Genomic DNA, 19,203 nt, shown 5'->3' on the forward strand with positions numbered 1-19,203 from the left:
TATAAATGCTCGATAATAGCTATTGTTTCCCCTGAATACAGCATAAAGCAATTATGTTTGAAATTGTAGGAGAAGTTTATTTTAAAAAATTATATTCAGCTCCATCTTAAGAAATTCTAGATGTATTTGCAGAACATTTCCATGGCAACATGTTTGGCCATGTGTTTTAAAAGCTCAGCTGAAGCATGAAAGTAGTGTGTGGTTTTTCTGTTGCTTGCTTTACCCTGTGAAACAACAGTTTTCACATATACCTGGACTGCAGATTGGCAGGGGTGAGTGGTATTTCCTGACCCCAAAGCACAGGATTAAGTGATCAAGGCTTAAAAATATTTTCATATTTCCATCTATAAATGTAAACATGTAAAACGTGGATTTGATTTTGCATTTAGAACTGTATTCCGGTTTCACCCCCGTTTAATAACATTTTGTTGGAAACGTATGTGTGTGGGAGACCACAGAAGACCAAACTTAATGTGCAGCAAACTGCTTCAGTAAAAATGGCTGTCTTTTCATTTTTAATTAAAAACATATTTATAAAAAAATGTTGTATTACTTTTACTGGCCATAATATATAGTTTCTCAGTCTACTTATCCGGCTTACGTTCTTATTAATAATGGGGAGAGACTGCCCTGCTCTTAAGCTTGATTAGGTTTAGAATGATTTAACTATACCTTTCACTTGCTACAAGATCTTTTTAATCTGTTAGAATTTATTTTCAGTATTTTAATGTATTAGTCACAATGAGTACATTCTGTTCCTTGGCATTGGAATGAAATTCCTGAAAGTATTGGTTTCATGGTATTTTGGTGCTTTGCAGGGTATTTATGGACTTTTTAATAGGACCAGCCCTTCCCCCAGCTTCTTTGTTTTCCTTACTCGAGTATAATTTAAAATCTTGACTTACCTGTATTTTGAGGTTGTTCCTGAAGTCTCCATTGCTCATTTAAAATAATTAGATCTCCATGGAATTTTGCATAACTGGAAGCTATAGGAGTATGCTGTGTGCTTATCCTGGACTCTGTTTTATCATTTATATTAGTTCTGCAAACTGCATTCTGTGGATGTTTTTGAAAAGTAACATTGATAATAATCTCCAAATAGTGCAAGACACATCCATTGTGGCCTGTTTGGAATAGAAACTGTATCTACAGAGGAAAATAAATCGATGAAGAATGCTTGCTTGAGGAAGATAAATTGATGAAGAATGCTTACTTGAGGAAGTGTATGTTTAGGTCATTCCATTTTGAAACAACGGTATTACTGACTATTGCAAGTGAGTTTAATATGTTTTTTTCACTCAACGGACATAGTCCCATTACAGGTCCTTCTTCATTTAGAGGGACTAGAAAATAATACCCCAAAGGGAACATATTAAGGAGGTGAAGTTCTCATGTAAGAGAAGGAATTGCCACAAGTTAGGCATACACACATGAGAGCAGGGAATTGGAGTGAAGTGATTTGAAAACTTAAAACTACAAACTATTTGTTTAACCCTCCCCCCGGCACCTAAAAAAGAAAGGTTTAAAATGTACTTGCTGATATTTGGACACATCACACAAATTTGGAGTAATTGAATCCAGCAGCAGTGTGTTGGTATCAACAAGTTTTTATGTGCTGCCTTTGAAACTGTACCATCCCTCTTCAAGCCAAGTTGATTGCAACTGTCAGTATTTGAAGAATGTTGTGTAAAGGATCTCTTTAACTAAAGAATTCTTTCCCCTTGACTGTGCATAACAAATATGCATTCATGAGTATGTGTTTCCCTATTTTTAAACATTCCCATTCACAGAACTTGGTGATAAAGACCTTACAAAGAAACAGAGCTCTGCATGGATGTTTTAGGAACAGCGTTCACTAGCAAGTTGGGCCAGAAGCACAATGTTTGTGTCATTTACAATTCTAAACATGAATACTCACAATCATGCACACACTCAGTTGTGTAGTCCTTGCTATAGATTGACATTCTGATTCCACACAACTGACTTTTTTCATCTGTTATACTGCAGTTTTCAAGGAAATGGCAACATTAGGACAAATAGGAGAGCATGGCCAGGTACTCACAAACAGTAAAACAGCACTAGAAGCAGAAAGTACTTTCAGAATGAGTTGGAGGAATTCAAGTCCTTTTGTCCTACATTAGTCTCCCTCCCAAGAGATGATCCCATTCTCTGGTTAGATTCTTCTCATGTGTACTTTAATTCATATACCAAGTCATTGGGCCTGATGACCTGAATTAGGGAAGTCTTAGTATAAGCATGTCAGAAAGGTCTAAAACATAAAGTAACATAGCGTAGGTAGGTAATAGCTAACTGCAGGGTCACCAAACATATAGCTGAATGGCTAGTGTTCCAAGAATGCTGAATTCCATTTAGTGTTCCAAGAATATCACCATGTGATCATTCTGAATAAAGACTATTTGAAGGAGTTTTGCAGGGATGCAGTATTAAAATGTAAATAAATCACAGCAATAACGCCACAGTAATCTGTTAAAATTGAAAATAGAGTTATAGTTAGTCCCAACCAATTCCTGTAGGGGCTGGATCACCTAAAAGGGAGTAGTAGGGAAGGTGACCGTATTAAGACAGTACAAGAGAATGGTTATGCACTACTTAGAATGGCATTTTCGAGAGAAGAAGCAATTCTAACTATGGTCCATTCTCTTTCTCTCTCTCTCTTTCTCCTCTCTCTCTCTCTTTCTCCTCTCTCTCTCTCTCTCTCTTTCTCCTCTCTCTCTCTCTCTCTCTCTTTCTCCTCTCTCTCTCTCTCTCTCTCTTTCTCCTCTCTCTCTCTCTCTCTCTCTTTCTCCTCTCTCTCTCTCTCTCTTTCTCCTCTCTCTCATAATAAGCCTCATAAATAATATGACTTATTCATATTGTTTCTTGTTTCCTTGCAAGACCATATGTATTTTGCCTTACTTAACTTTTCAATGAAAGTTATTAATAAAAATAATTAACATGAGTGTGGTTATAGTACTGTGATCAGGGTCTTTGATCTCATGATAATTTTTTTCAGTACAAGGTAAGAATAAGTAGAAGCTGATCCATAATTCTGGTAAATTCCAGTAGATTGCTTAATTAGTCTGTAGTTTTATATTATACTAAGCTACATAAGTGCTTTCCATTGGGCCATACAGATGTCAGTGTGACCCTAAAACATCACTTCACGGAATCATTTAAAAAAATTATATACCACTAAGATTACAAGATGTGACTGATGACAAAGTGGGGAAATACTGCTACTCTGGTTTTGTTAAGGGGATTGAGTGTTTTCTTATATTTAAGTGATTCTTCTCGTATTTTTATTTGCGTCCATTTCCTCTTGCCCTGTCTCTGGGCACCACTGAGAAGAGTTTGGCTAAGCCTTCTCCCCAGTCAGGAATTTGTATGCTCTGATAAGACGCCTCTAAGTCTTCTCTTCTCCAGGCTGAAGCAGCCCCAGCGCACTCAGCCTCTCCTTCTGTGACCTTTGTGGCCCCTTACTGGGCTTACTCCAGCGTGTCCATGTCTCTCTTGTAAGAAGGGAACCCAGAACTGGACAAAGCACTCCAGTTATGTCTCAGCAGGGCTGAGCAGAGGGGCAGAATTACATTATCTGGGAAGGAAATTAGGATTCTCTGTTAACTAGTTAGTCAAATATGGGAAACTTTGGATAGGAACCGTTGAAAAATGAGGACTGAACGCACTGAAAATTATAAATAGTAATGTTTAGTAATCTTATGGAGAAGAAAAGCTTCAAAAATAGCTTTGCTTAAGTCATAGCAGTTGTTTTGGTAATGAAACCTCCTGTTGTTTTGGAATGTCTTATATAGAATCTGTGTCCCCTAATGTCAATTGATGTAAGCAGAGAATAACTCCTAAAGGGAAAGATTAGGCTTTACTATTTTGAGCTAAGCGAATTTTAAAGTAACTGAATAAAAAGATATCATCTAGTGTGATATCACTCATTAAGAAAAAAAAAAGTAAACTATGGGGAACATGAACTCCAGGGTTTCATAAGTTGTGTTTTTAGCCAACTTGCCAAAAATGATTTGTTAATTTCTAGTGGAAACTCAGAGATTGCACAGAGCTCTCAAATGTCCTCAACTGATGCAGCAACCATCAACTGATAAAAAATAATCTGCTCGGTGCATTAAATGAAAATGTAAAACAGGCATTAAGTGACATGAGGGAGCATCGAGGTATTATAAAAATTTGCTCGTTTTTATAATAGCTTCCCCCTTTTCCCCCAGGCTGCTTAAATAAAACAAAAATGTGTATAGGAGCCTTCAGTGATGCAAGATTCATCTTTTTCTCTCCTGGTAACACAATGAGTTCACTTGTTTAAATTCTCTTCATTAGAAATTTTATGCAGGCACACAGTCATTAAAATATGTGCAAGAAATCATACCCATATGGTTTACATACACATTTAATGCAATTAAAACTATTCTAACAAAAGCAATATCAGCTTTATGTCCCAAACCTGTGATTAAAATTTTCCAGGAAAAGCGGTGTCACTTTTATGCCTGAAACCAGCAAGTGGAACAGCAGAGAAATACCTTGTCCTTGCATTATTAAGGGGAGCTGCAGCTGAGCAATTCCATTCAGGTGTGGAGTCTGTTTGGAGATAGGGATTTGCATGGTGGAGGCCTGATGTCAGGCTTATTAGGTGAGGGGGTTAACTATGCTTTAGGGGGGGCTGTCTTGAGAGTTAGCCGTGTCAGTAAGTTATACCAGCTGATGTCACTCTTTAGCTCAATTTTTAAAGGTATTTAAGTGTTTATTTTGTTTTCCTAAGGTTACCTGAAATACTTTAAACTTGGAAAAAAAAAATCAGACTTCTTTCCCCTTCTCCCCATTGTTCGTCTAGCTTTTCCAGTCCTGTTCCAGTAATAAATTTTGGTGAATATAAAATTTTAGACTTCATGTGTGTATGTGTGTCTTAAACAGTGGTTGTGCATATCACAACCACTAATAATAATACCTAAACTAATAAGTTTAGGTAGCTCATAGTATATAAGAAAGTGGAGATTGGTTGGTGTTACCTCAATGTTGATTGCTGTGTAGCATTTTTAGTGGAGTACACTGAATGATCATTAGAAAAATCTAATATATATATGGAAAATACAAAATGATAGTTTAGTAACAATGACAGTAATATAGTGATTTCTTATGGTATTATATATTGTGCTGAAGATGATTCCTGGGTGCTTAGATTCCACGTGGCAAGCATAATCCTAGTTCTGGGTGTGCTGCTAAGGATGAAGCTCAGTGTCTGATAACTGTGAGTAGATCTTATCTTTAGAATATCAGTTGTGGTAGTTCTGCTAATACATGTCAACAATATGACTTCTCAGATAACCAGGGCTCAGGATTTAATGGAGGTGGCTGGATATTGCCAGTGAAATTTACCTAACATATGAAATGTGAAACATACGAAAATGAAAAGCTGTCTTGGCTTTCTTCTTTTGTTCTGGAAGGAAGCGATGACCTCTTTCTCCAGCAACTGGGTTGCCTCGTTGCCTTTGCCAGACTTATCACGTCTGCTAGATCTTGGTGTACTGTCACCAGTCCTTCTGTGCATAGTCATGAGCAAATTCCTCATTGCTGCTAGTGAGTGTCTCGCAGTGACTCACTGGGCTTGGTTATTGCCCAGTCTGCCTTCTGCTCTCCTCCTCCTCCTCCTCTTTCCTGAGTGGTTTTCTGTTTTGTAGGGTGCAGATGTGCTGAAGTTTCTCATCCATCTAACTTCTGATGCAAAGATGCATATTTGCTGTGGATGTCAGTGAGAGGTGTAATCTGTGCTGTCAAAAGCAGTTACTAGCACTGCCTTGTGTCCTGAACATCTACAGTAGCAGCAACCTCAGCACAGATCTGAGACACACTCTGGGTCCTTTTCTTGCCTGTTTCAACAGATAAGTGTCAGATTGTTTCCTTTTTAGTATCCTTTGCAATTACTGAGACAGGGATTAAGTTTACATTTTTAGCAATGTCCGTATCATCAGCTATAAACAAATTTCCCTTGTAATCGCTTAGACTTTATTTCCCTCCTGGGCCTCTTTTTATGTCCATAAAAATGTCATTATCAATTTCTAGTTTAATTTCCTTTTAATTTTCCTGTCTTTGCTTGGCTACACTATACACACCTGTAGATCTCTAATTTAATATAGGGATGTAAAGAATAGCACTTTTTGTCTTCCACTGTGCATAAAATGTCCTCACGTGAACTGAAGAATATCTTACACTGTTTATTCAGACATAGCAAACAAGATTCAGGCTCTTGGACTTTGGACGCTATTGGCACCTGCTTCTATAGAGCTGGGCAGCAGGGATCCTATAAAGTATATTGGTTAAGCTGTGGAGCTGATGCTGTTCCAATAATGGATGCTCCTGCCTTCCCAGCATGTTCACTACCATATATCTTCCTCTCTTGGTTTACCTCTTTGGGATAGGCATAGTGACGTATGCTGATGTAGCAGACAATTATGGAACAACACTGCTCTTCTCAGAAAAGAGCAGGGAGTTCATCATTTCCAAGACAAGAAGCACCCCATGCTCAGTAACCCTCACTTTGGAAGATTGTCTATGTTAATGAAGGCAGGGTTTTCTTTGCTTTATCAGATTCCTAGTGCAGTTCTGCTCAGTTTGAACTTAGGTGTATTTATAACTTCCTAGTCCCTTGCAGAGGACCCCTTGATCAATCTCAGCACAGGACTGCAGATCTCCTTCAGATACCTCAATTGCCATGTCTCTACCTGGAACACAGGAATATAAAAATGGTTGTGCTGGGCCAGACTGAAGATACTAGTTCAGTATCTTGTCTCTGTGATACTGGTCAAAAGCCTAGGGAAATGTGTGATAGTGGGGCAGATACACAATAGATCCCCTGGGTAGTGTCTGAGAACCTCACTTTTCATGGCTCCAGGACTTTCTGTTCCAGAAATGGTGGGTTTGGATTTGGTACATTTGATAGATTTCTCTTCCTTGAACATTTCCACACATTTCTAGAACTCAGGTAAACTTGTAGTATCCACCGGAGTTCCACTGCTTGCCAATATGCTGTGTGAAGAACTATGTCTTTTTGTTTTGAACCTGGCTCCAGCTGTCTTCATTTAATACCACCATCCTCAGTACTATGTTGGGACAGACAGTGAATAGTAATATCTCTGTTCAGCCTCTGAATACCCATCATGTTTTTATAGGCTTCTAATATATCTGCTTCATACAGTGGATATTCTTGTTCTCTACCTCTGAATCTTTTCCATTTCAGCTATATCCTTTTTGGCAAGTAGGAACCAATTGCACTTAATATTCAAGCTGCAGGTATAACTAAGATGTATACAGTGGGCATAAGGATATCCTTGCTTTGGTCCCTGTGCATTTCCTAAGTCGTAGTGTTCTGTTTTGTTTTTTTCCCCACGGTGGCTGAACTTCGATACAACATTTTAGTGGGATTTTTAACCAAAACTCCAAGACCCCACTGATAAGTGGTGGAGCTCAGAAAGTTTTACTATGTATGTGAAACTAGTACTGTTTTCCCCTCTTGTGCATCAGTTGGCAACTTTCCCAGTGAATTCCATCCATCATTTTATCATCCTTACATACTTAGTGTGCTAAGGGCCTTTGGCAGCTTTATTCTATTCTATATTATATTATTTATTATTATAATTTATAATAATATTTATAATTTATAATTATATTATAATTAATATTATTATATTATATTATATTATATATTATTCTATTCTAGCTTTATCTTTGTGAATTTGATTAGGAAATCATCTGTTATTAGCAAACTTTGTCACCTTGCTGCATGTCCAAAATCATCTATACATTTTTACCAGTGCAGATGTCACCAGAATTCCAGGATGACTTCTGCACTGCTGACCTTCCTCAGCCAAAATAAATTACAGTTTCCCTGTGGCTTCTGTTTTACATATTTTTATCATCTCTCAGCCCAGCAAAGACCTTTTCTCTTATCCCATTGCTGCTTAGGTTCTTTCAGTTGCCTTTGGTGAAGACTCATGCTCAAAACCTTTTGGCAGTCAAACAAGACTTTATTAACGATTTTTTTTTTCACAGGATTCTTTACTCCTTCAAGGAATTACAGTAGGTTTAAGAGGCACGGTTCCACAGGATCAATTGTTTTACAGTATATCATACTTACTCACGTGCCCTGTAATTTCATTCTTTATACTATTTTTTCTAAATCTGCCCATTACCAGCAACAGGCTATCTGATTACAACAGCTGGTTGCTTGTTTACAAACACTGGAAATCTTTTTAGAAGCTGATATCATATATGTAGTTTTGTAGTTCAAAGGTACTAGAGGTGAGTTCAAGTAATCCAGTTCAAAGGTACGAGAAGTGATTCCAAGTGAGGATGTTACATACCATATTCAGTGTCTCACCTGTAGAATTTGGGATGATAAACTGGGTTTTGTTGACTAAAATATCTTGAGAGTAGTTCTTTTGGAAAGACGTGCAAATTTAATACCTCTTTACTTTGAGGCTGGCTGGATCGCCACAGAAATGTAATGCAGCATAACAGCAAAAAGAAAACTGAGGAAGCAGGAACATTCAGAAAGTGTTTAAAACACAGGGCAGACAAATACAAGATAATAATGTCACACAGAGTTTCCATTTTCTCATGGACAGATTATAAAATCTCCATCACTCCTTTGCTCATCTTTCATAATTCTTTGGCATGAGCATTACTTTTGTGAAGCAGGGTGATGAAAAGTGAACAAGAATGAGAATAATCAATAAAATTTTCAAGGGAATAATAGTGGTATCTATTAATGGAACTATACACAGGATTTATTGACTTGATCTTTATACTACTGAAAAGGAGACATTTCTTATTTTTTACTTACCAATTAAATATTCACTTGCTACTTCCCCCTTTTATTTTTCTAGCAGATGAATAATAAACGGGCATAGACAGAGTGCTGGTTAAGCTAAACTGGCTGTTCCAGTGACTGTGAGGTAAATGGGCAGGCTTCCTGACTGCCCTGTGCAAGTCAGAACCACTGCTCAAGGCACAAGTGGGGACACTTGCCTTTTCTGGTTCTCTCTTCTTTTTTCCCCCCTTTATGAAAAACTCTTCAGTTTAAATGTAAGCAATATGGGGAGACGTAGTTTGTCTTTCGTGGTCTTATAAAAGCTTTGGACCTATTTTGTTTGAAGGATAGACAAAGGTTCAAGGGAGACTTCAATTCTGTTCTTCTGACTTCCTTCCTGTTACCAGTTCTAGTCTCTCGTTGACTTTTTGCTCTGCTCTGTCCCAGTTTAAAACATGCTCATTCTGTTTCTAAGCAGAGGAAAGCTGTTATGATACGCACTTTTTAAAGTGTTCTGTTGCAGTCCGTGGCAATGCTATAGTTTAAAATAAATATTATCTGGAATTTTATCTAGTTCCCATCCTGCTGGGTTCCCATTAACTGCACAGGAGCTGTGCAAGGTGCAAGTTAAGGTCAGGATTTCATATACCTCTTGAAGTAGCTTTTTTTGTTTGTCATGATCCAGTCTATTGAGAATTCCACCACTTGGAAATGGATTTGTAATCCTGATGGAATACAAACCTGCTTCCTCAAGTTTTGAATTCTGCCATGTTTACATCAGGAGATGAAATTATACAAGTAAATGGTTCAAAGAAAATAGAATTATTACACATAACTCTCCTTTTCCAAGTGGTGGTGCCCCTTTGTTTCTTAGGTGTGTGTATTTGTGCCTTTAATGGCATATCAGAGAAGGAGTGAATTTCAATTAACTTTTTTTTTTCTTTCCCTTCTCAGGTAGATCAATGCCTGCAGCTTTAATGTGTTAGCTGAATTCTGTGGTTCCCATCTATAGCAGACCTGATTACACCCTTATTAGGGGACCAAAAGCCCTGTATAACTTCCTGGGGTATATATGGTTGAAAATACATTAGCTGGCCTCGTTCTGTTTACCAGTCCTTCATTGAAAACAACGGTTGGTAAAGTTAAGTAATGGTTGGTAAAGTTAAGTGTCAGACATATTACCTGTGGTGTTGGGCTTGGAAGGGAATAAGTAGGTTTAAAATAAAACCCCAAACTCTCCCTCCCCAAGAACCCAGACATCTGTACGTCCAAGGATGCAGAAGAACACTTAACCAGTGATGTTATTTACTCTCTTGTGTATTGTATCTTGAGAAGAATTAAGCAATCAGTACGCTCTTCTGGCAAATGATCCATAAATACGATTGAAATACCTGGGAGAATAGGGCTCAGATTAGTCCAGTTGTACATTACAAAAGATTTATTAGCGTATGTTGGCATGAATGTCTAAGATAGTTACAGAGCGTGCAGGTATAAAATGCCTGGACGAATACTGCTTATATGGACCTGGAATGCAATATAAGCTTCAGTGGATCAAATATTTTCCTAGTGTAACTATGTCATAGCAAATCATGCTTTTGAACTAGCATTTAAAATCACCATGCAATTTGTTAAAAGAAATAATGTATGGCCCAGAAAGTATATGTGACAGCTTCACATAACAGAGGTTTCAGGATATATTGAAAGAGCAACGATCAGGATTTACTGTTTCCTGTCTCTTGTGATTTTTGATGCCTGTTTATTTCTGTGCTTTCTGATGCTTTGCTTGTTCTTGTATCAACCCATCTCTGGATTACACTTCCTTTGATACTCTGTCCTTTCCTTCTTCCCTTAAATGACATCTGCCTCTGGTTGAGTCTCCTCTCTGTGCCATTCCTGTCACTTCCTTTTTTCCTTCAGGGGCAAAACTCATCTTCTCCATTATCTGGTATTCCTTTTTTTTTCTTCATGTTTCTGGTCTCAAAGAACCTGGAAGTTGTCTTTACCCCCTGCTGGTCCCTCCAGCCCACAGAACTTTGTTCCCTTGTTTATTAACACTGCCTCATCTGTGGTCCTTTCTGTGGAGACTGTTACCTCCAATAATATCCACTGTGGATTTGGGTTGGAGAAGTTGGTACTTCTGTGCTCTTGTTCATAAGCTTTGCTTTGCCTGCTCCTAGCTCTTGATCTGTTTGTTTTTTTTTTTTTTTTTTTCCCCCAGTAGAATTTCCTTCTGCCTGCCTTTCTAACATTTTCATGGTCTGCACGCACACAACTCTACGTATTCCCATCTCCCTGCCTGACTTGGACTTGCAACTTTCTTCCATTCATAATTTCTCACCCTTCAGTTTCCATATGGATAACCATCCAACTCTCTAGCTGCCCTGGTGCTGTTGTTTCTCATTTGAATTGTATCCTGTGTGCCAAATCAGCTACATGCTTGAGTTGGTCTTCTCCAAGCACTGTCTTTGAGTTTGTTTTCTGTGATAACTATTTGAACTTCTTGAATATTTTTACACTCTCACCAAGAATGGGACTTTGCAAAACCTCTGTTTTGTTGATTTTGATGACGTCCTTTCTGCTTTTATTTCCTTTATTCCTCTGTACTTTCTTCTTACCAGCTTATCAGTTCCCTTTAGGCTTTATTTTTTTGTTCTTCTCATACACTTCCAAACCCTTCTGACAATTCATGGTGCTGGCTGACTCCCAGTACCCACTTTCTCAGTTCCTAATGCCATCTGCCATGCTTTAGAGATACTGCTGACTATCTCTGGTGAAAATCTTTTGATTCTGCTGACTTTCTGTATTTCTTAATCTTTGGGATTTTTGTCATCTGTTATATTTGCTTGCAGTTTTGCTTGTTCTGTATTTTTTATTAATCATGTAGCCCTCCATTCAACTTATCTATTCCCCCTCTCTCTCCGTGTGAACTTCTTCAAGCTAACTAGCCAACTAAGGTCGATATTCAAGCTTCCTCTTCATTTACTGAAACAGACATTAAGATTTTGTTTTGTAGTCTTTGAACCTGTTCCAGTGAACCTATCCCTGTCCCTATCTACCTTCTGACCTGCTATTCTTTTTTTTCAGTTCTGTTTCTCTCCTTGAATTCCTTCCCATACACAAGAAACATGTCTGAGTCTCTTCACATTAAAAAAAAAACCACAACACAAAATAACCCTCAACTTTACAAGTTTCTATTCACCCTATCCCTAGACCTCCTTCATCTCCCCACTCCCTTAGTCATCTCTTGTCTTCTAATAGCTTTCTAGAACTGCTAACTTCTGGTTTCTGTCTTTTGCACTGAAATTTATCTCACTAATGTTCCTCTTGACTTCTTCCTGGAGGAATTCCAGGCTAGTCCTTTATTCTCCTCCACTCCATCTGTTACCTCTCTGTGATGCTATGTTATAGTCTTCACTAAATTTTGTTGCTCTTAGGCATTTGTCATTTTGTCCTTGTTGATTCTCTTTCCTTTCAGACTCGGTTTCTTATTGGGCGGGTCTTCCTCTACCCCTACTCCTCTTTATGTAGGTGTTTGTTTAGATCTCTCAGGAATCCGTCCTAAGCCTTTGCATCCTCCTGCACTTCAGATAATGTAGCCATAAGCATAATCTTTATGAAGGCATCACTACTTTATTATTTAGTGGTCTTCCCCCACTCCAGTTAAACTGTACCTATCTCAGAAAAGTTTCTTGGTCTTCAGTGGTCACCTGAATATAATCATGTCAGAAACAATTCCTGGGTTTTGTTTTCTTTCCTGATGTGCTCTTCTTGCTTTATGCAGCTCTGAGGTCTGACAGTTCCTGTTTCTCCATGTAGCTGTAAATCAGATTGAAGGCCTGCTCGTCGCAACACCATGACTATTATGATCTCATCTGCCTGTCTGATTTTAATACTTACAGCTTTGATTCACTTGATTACTGTGTTAATATCATCTTGGCTTATCACTCTGCCTACATCACTTGCTTTTCAAAGTCTGTTTACTCATCTTCTCAAGCTTCTGGTCTTTCTTTTAAAAGCTTTACAACTTGCCTTCGCTTTTTCCTTCTGAGATTTTACCACAAAGTTGCATTTTGTGTTTGCTCTACTTGCAGTATTGGTTTTGGTTTCCCAATTGCTATTCCTCTTACAGTTACTAGTGCACTTTCTCTTACTGCGCCCAGTCTTTGTTGAAGCTCCTCCTCAAAACTTCTTCTGTAGTCCATAAAATTAAGTATAACCTGTTAATGGCTGGGCAGGTGTGTTAGTTGTGCACATCTTACTACACTTAGGTTGCCAAATGTTTTTAACCCAGGGTTATTTATTGTTTGTATACCTCCAAGCTATAACATGTCTTTTAAATCATATGACTGTTGAAATAGTTATAAAGACAGTAATTTATTTGAATTATTGACTATCACATCTTGCATATATTTGCAGCATCTATGTCAATGGAGCCTACAGACAGTGTTTTTTTTTCTCGACACATGCATACACATATGTATTTAATCACAACGCTAGTTAAAGAAAAAGTAGGCAGATTTGCAGCTGTAAGGAAGGTTGCTGATAAGACCAAATATGGGTCAGGGGATTATTATTAATTGTTTAGTACCTACATTGAGATTGTGCCAAGAAGAGGAGCCTATTATACTAAGCCTGGTGTAAACTTGTAGTAAATGAAAGACTCATCCAAGTAGCTTGTGGCATAATGTTTAAATGATAAGAATTTTCTTTACTATGTTCCCCACAAAAATCTATTATTTAATAAAAGGATATGGTGTTGTCTTGGCAAGGAAGGGTATGAAAAGCATCTGCTGGATATTATTTTTCATCATTGTGTTTGTAATTGTTTTCACTTTAGAGCAGCAGAGTGAAATACAAGTGATTCAAAAAATTACTTGTGTTGTGTCAGTAAAACTTGATATCTAGTAATTTCTGCCATTTTCTCAAAATACTGAACACTGGGGACATTCGGATCAAGGAGATGGATTTTGAAAGGTGAAGTTTAATGTGATACTAATTATCTAGGACTTACATAAGTAAACAAGTAAATACTACGCCTGTGAGAAGGGTTGAAAAAAAGTTCTGCTATGGAAAAGTTTCCCTACCAAAACAGGAATGCAATCCTGACAGCCTTTCCATTTCAAATATAGCTACCACCACCAAAAAGACTCCCTTGTCTACTTCCTAAAATAGACAATAGCTAGAGGTTAGCTAATGTCCTTCAAGGCTCTGATGGAAAGCATTGTATCCTCCCATGCTGTACTCTACAGCTGCATATGGGTCTGCACTTTAGTGTCATTATGAGAAAACTGACAATGAAAAAAAAAAATGCCCTTTTCTAACAAAAAAATCCTTTCATATAGAAGCACTGACAGAACATGTATAAACTGGTAATGCTTGTGTGCACATTTGCTTTCTACTCTATAGTAATACTTGTCCTTTTCCTTTCCAAAAGTTATGTTATGTGTTTTCAACATAAAGCACGCTGTTAAAGACATATCAGTTGTTTCTAACTTTTAGCTTGTTTTTATTATCAAATATCTTCACTAGTCTAGAACAACAAGGTCATAGAAGTGATGATGTTTAAAGCTTCCAGATTACAGCAGGCAAGCAATTTGTACAAGTCTAATTCTTGGATCTCTGAGAGGTAGGAAGACCAGTTGAACTACTATTTATAATTCATATTTACCTTTGATTCTTTGGCAGCACATTTCAAATTCCTGAATGTATATCTTGTGCGCTTGTGCTGTCTAGACTTCTAAACTATACAAATGCCTCATTATCTAGTCCACTGTCATGATCACTTTCACAGTATATTTTGAGTGAGTCTTTGATATGAAAATTCTCTTCACAGTGCAATAGTCCATTCCCTGGGTGGAGGTGATGCACATGTAACTTCAAACTTGGTATCTGAAATCTGTTTATTTGCCCTGTTACTTTCTCAGAACACGTTATCAGTTTCATTATCTCACTTATTTCTCTTCTGCCTTTCCTTCCCCACACCCCCCCTGCTTCTGCACTGTTTACTGCTTTTTTTTTTTTAATCCCTGTGTGAATTAATTAGACTACGTGAACTTTCAGAAAGCAGATCATATCATCAGTGGCCTGGAGGACATAATTATTTTTTCTCTTCTTTGTGAATAGAGTGGCTCCTAACTGTTTTCTCTGGCTTTGCCCTCCTTGGTCACCATGGGTCATTGAGGACCTGAGACAGGTAAAGAGTGAGAGCAAAGATAATCAAAATATCATTGCCTAATTACAGGATGAAGAGTTTTTCTTGTCCTATGCTGTGACTATATAGACAGTGCAAAAGGTCTTTTAATTTCCATTAGGGCAATGGTTCATTTACATGCAGCAGAGCATTTCTGGGTGATACAAATCTGTGTTTTTCAATCACACCAATTGCGGTTGCCTTGGTAAGAAAGTCACTCAAGACAACAAAATCATGTAGATCAAACTAAATCTTTGGAGATGAGAAGTACTTAGTCATCCATTCTGGATTTTCTGCTGGTTACTTCCTGAAGATATAGATGATTTGGGGACTCTTCTGACTAAACCTTATGTTTGAATTTATACATTTTGGCCAAGAAAGACTTGTCAGTTGTCTTCAAGGAAATTATTTATAAGTTTCAGTTTAAAAAACCTAAACAAACAAAACAATCATCTTTTTTCTTCTGGAGGATAATAGATCATGTAGAAGACAACTCTGAAGGACCACAAGGAATCCAATTTAATCTTTGGGCATGCAACAGAAAATTGTATGGTATTTTAAGTTAGTTTTTTCCTGACAATGGATGACAAAGGGCCATGCTATTTTTTAACACGTCAGTTAGATTTGGTTCAGTGAGGCTACCTTCGCTGCAAGTAGAGCAATGATATTACTAGTGTTGGCAGACTTATTTGGAAGGTCAGCGATGAGTTTGGCTATATAGGAGTGATCACACTCAGTCAAACGAACAGTCCATCTAGTTTACTATCCTGTCTCTCCAGATAGTCCTGATCAGACTCTCCTAAGTCTCAACAATTTTCAGCCTTTCTTCAGTGACAGTCAGTCTACCTAAGGCCTTGCTTATCCTGTGGAGATGCCCATCTCTTTGCATGGACTATTACAATAGTTGATGGTGATGTCATGTCTAGTTAAGGCAACTTCAGCTAGGTGCCAAAAGTTCTATGAAATTAATCTGAGTTTAGAATATCTCTGTCCTGGAACATTCTCCCTACTGCCTTGATTAGTCCTTGGATTGTGCTTGTAGAGAGTGTTTGTTAAATACAACTGAAAATTGTGGGTAGGTTTGAGAAACAGAAGAATCAGTGAACATCATATCAGTGTTTCTGAGGGAGGGAGTTAATATAATATTGATCGTGCTGGCTTGCAATGTCAAAAAAGTGATGTTTTGAACTATGGTTGGCATACATTTGTGTGTCAAAGATGCAGACTCCAGACTGCATCATTTTTGTGGCTGTAAAGAAACAAAACATTTTGTCTCCTGTGTTGTAGCTGCTGTTAAAGCAGGTTCTGATAAGTTGGTCATGACCTCTTTTCTTCATTGCACTTGCTACTTCCACATGAGTAGCTGCTGCAAGAAGACTGCCTTCTATGATTCTTCTTCCTGACCCTATTTCTAGGTAGAGAAATCTGAAAATGTCATGTTTTCTGAGGCTGAAAGCAGCTCCTTTGAGATGGGAAGTATATCCAGCTTAAAACCCAATATACCCTACTGCTGATTAAGAAACTAGCAATTAATATAATTTACTTTTTCCCATTTGCTGCCCAGCAGCCAATATCCTATTGCATAGCGGGCTCAACTGAGCACGTTTAGCTTCTAACTACACCTAAATAATGCTGTTATCCTGGATCTATCCTCACCTGGCATTGGGCCAAGAGAGAGCCCAGACAAGCTGAAAGTAAATATCTTTTGGGCTTTGAATAGTCTTCACACCCATCTTCATGCTGCCGGACTTCTCTGTAGTAGTTGACATAGCCAGTGCTATGAAGTGAGAAAAGAGGATCTCACCTAAGGGGACTGCGCTAGGATGACATAAGGCATTCATATAATCACAGGAAAAAATAACCATGACTTAGCTTGAAGTCGGTGCTGTTCTCGCCTCTGTAACTTTTAAGTATTTGGCAGTGTAGTAATGAAAAATATGAAGCAAAGAGAATAAAATCTTAGTCATACAGATGTGACCCAACTTCCACATATCTTAACTAGGAGCAAGGAACACTGTATTTATTCAGAGGTCTGGCTGAGACTAGCAATGGAATAAGGATTAGTTTACAAATCCAGCAGATGTGATATGATAGGAAAGAGGGGAGAAGTTATGAGAGTCTTAACATGACTGAAAATGTTCAAAGGAGCACAATAACCTGAGTGCCTTGGTCAGGTTTTATAAGGTGCTCACACCAATTAGGTGTTCCTGGTAATTTTGCTTCGAGGCATACAAAACCCGACAAGAATAGCTGCAATTAAATGCAGTTGCTTAAAACAAAACAGGTGCCAGAATCCAGAAGGAATTTAACAGTTCATTTTTTCATTATTATATCATCCAGTGCTCCAACAGGTTTATCAAGCCTTTTGATTGGGAATGTTGCTGTTGGGGTCATTTCCCTATTAGTACAACAGAGCCCTTTTCTGGTGGGAGTGCAGGCAGAGAAAGTGGGGCATCTAGGTACTGCAACAAATTAAGTTACTGTTTTGCCGTGGCTTGATTTTCTGTTTTATCTTTTTTAAATAGAATCTTGTCTTCAGTTGGTTAGGTGTATGAAGAATAGATAAGGTAACATATTTGGCTTGCACATGGAAGAATTGTATTGTTTCTACCTAAAATGGCTATTCTAAGAAAGATTATGTATCAAATGATAAGGAAATATTTTAGTGATATGCATTCATTTATGCATCAGTTCATAGTGGCTGTGTTGTGCATAACAGTATAGAACCAGCACAGAATGCTTCAATGTAGATCAACACAGGAATTACAGGTATTAGTGAGCATCTACTTGTCTGTAACACTGCTTTGTTCTATTCGTGTGTGCATTCTCTGCTCGTGTTTTGTCCCATTAAATATATAACAATATTTGCCTAGATTTAATGTCTGTGATGATTACCTGTGTTTATACATTAGAAGAATTGCATTATTACATTAAATGTGTGGTCAGTCTCAGGTCAGTAGCAAATCAGTTCTGTGGAGCCAGTGCTGATTAGTGCAATTTTTAGCAGCATTGCAGAAGGTGGTATTTCTTTATTAAGTCATGCTAAACAGTGTCTTGGCTTCTGCTATAAGAAGAGAGAAGAGGAAAAAAGAGACAGAGAAGCATGCTTTTATGCATATGACATGCAGCCCTGGCTGGGAAAGATGCAAATCTGGAATGAAAACTAATTGCTTTCTACTTTGTTGCATAGCCTGAACTACATGGAGTAGAGCTGACCAAAAGGAATATGTGCTTTATGTTAACTAGTAGTGATTACTGCAGAAAGCTGCCACAAAAGCAGTACAATTAAAGGGACACTTTTAAAAATAGTTCTTCAGACCTTACAGAACAGATCTTACTGCATTATAAATGTGTTTTGGTGAGTCTTCCTTGATAGGTGGATAGAGGGGAAAAGGATGATACAGTGTAACTACTGGAATGGAAAAGCAATTATATTTCATCAGAAAGATAAAATTCACTACCTTTCCATCTCAAAAGATTGCTAAATATGATTGTATGTAACACAAGCAATTAAACACAATGATATTCAGAAAGGTTCCCCCCCTCCCCCCGTGCTTGTCTTTGGAAAGAGAAAAGAGTTTTAGCATCTAAATTGTGGGCATACACATTGTGCATTAAATCAATTTTGTGTGACTGTGTCTGCTCAAGGACAGTTTAAAGGACAAGGCTGAACATGGCAGTCACCAGTGATTTGCCTCCTGCAACAGGGAGGCATCCATCTACACATAACAGCTTTTTAGCCATTTAGGTTAATTGTCATTGCAAGATATTTCCAGCATGCTTTTGGCAGCTCCTGAGTTCAAACAGCTCCCTTTTCTATATCTTTAATAATGCCGTCTTTATGAAATGTCAAGCTGAACTTACACGACATTTGTATTTTTAAGATAATTTTGGTTAATGGGTCTGTGAGATAAATACAACACAAAGCGATAATGCTGGAGTATCTTCAGACTGAGAAGGCAATCGTGATGTGTATGTGATACCTGGGTAAGTGTTTAGAATTTTATTACAGACCATTTGAAAGGTGAATACACAAGGACTATACTACCACTAACTTTATGCAGAAATATATAAACTGTAATATATTCATTTCAGAGTTCCATCTTTTAAGTAATTATTGATAATATAAAATAATTTTATATTACAGCTTTCTACTGTTTATAAGAATGCAGTATTTAATGTTTTCTGCTGA

General features: G+C 37.7%; 1 protein-coding gene across 7 annotated transcripts in view; it reads left to right on the plus strand.

Moving 5' to 3' along the window:
* The window catches only part of SLC4A10 (solute carrier family 4 member 10), a 168,492-nt gene that overhangs the window by 35,390 nt on the left and 113,899 nt on the right, over window positions 1-19,203 (plus strand). The gene's annotated exons all lie outside the window — the stretch shown is intronic.

Source organism: Phalacrocorax aristotelis, chromosome 5, assembly GCF_949628215.1.
Source record: "Phalacrocorax aristotelis chromosome 5, bGulAri2.1, whole genome shotgun sequence".
Lineage (NCBI taxonomy): Eukaryota > Metazoa > Chordata > Aves > Suliformes > Phalacrocoracidae > Phalacrocorax > Phalacrocorax aristotelis.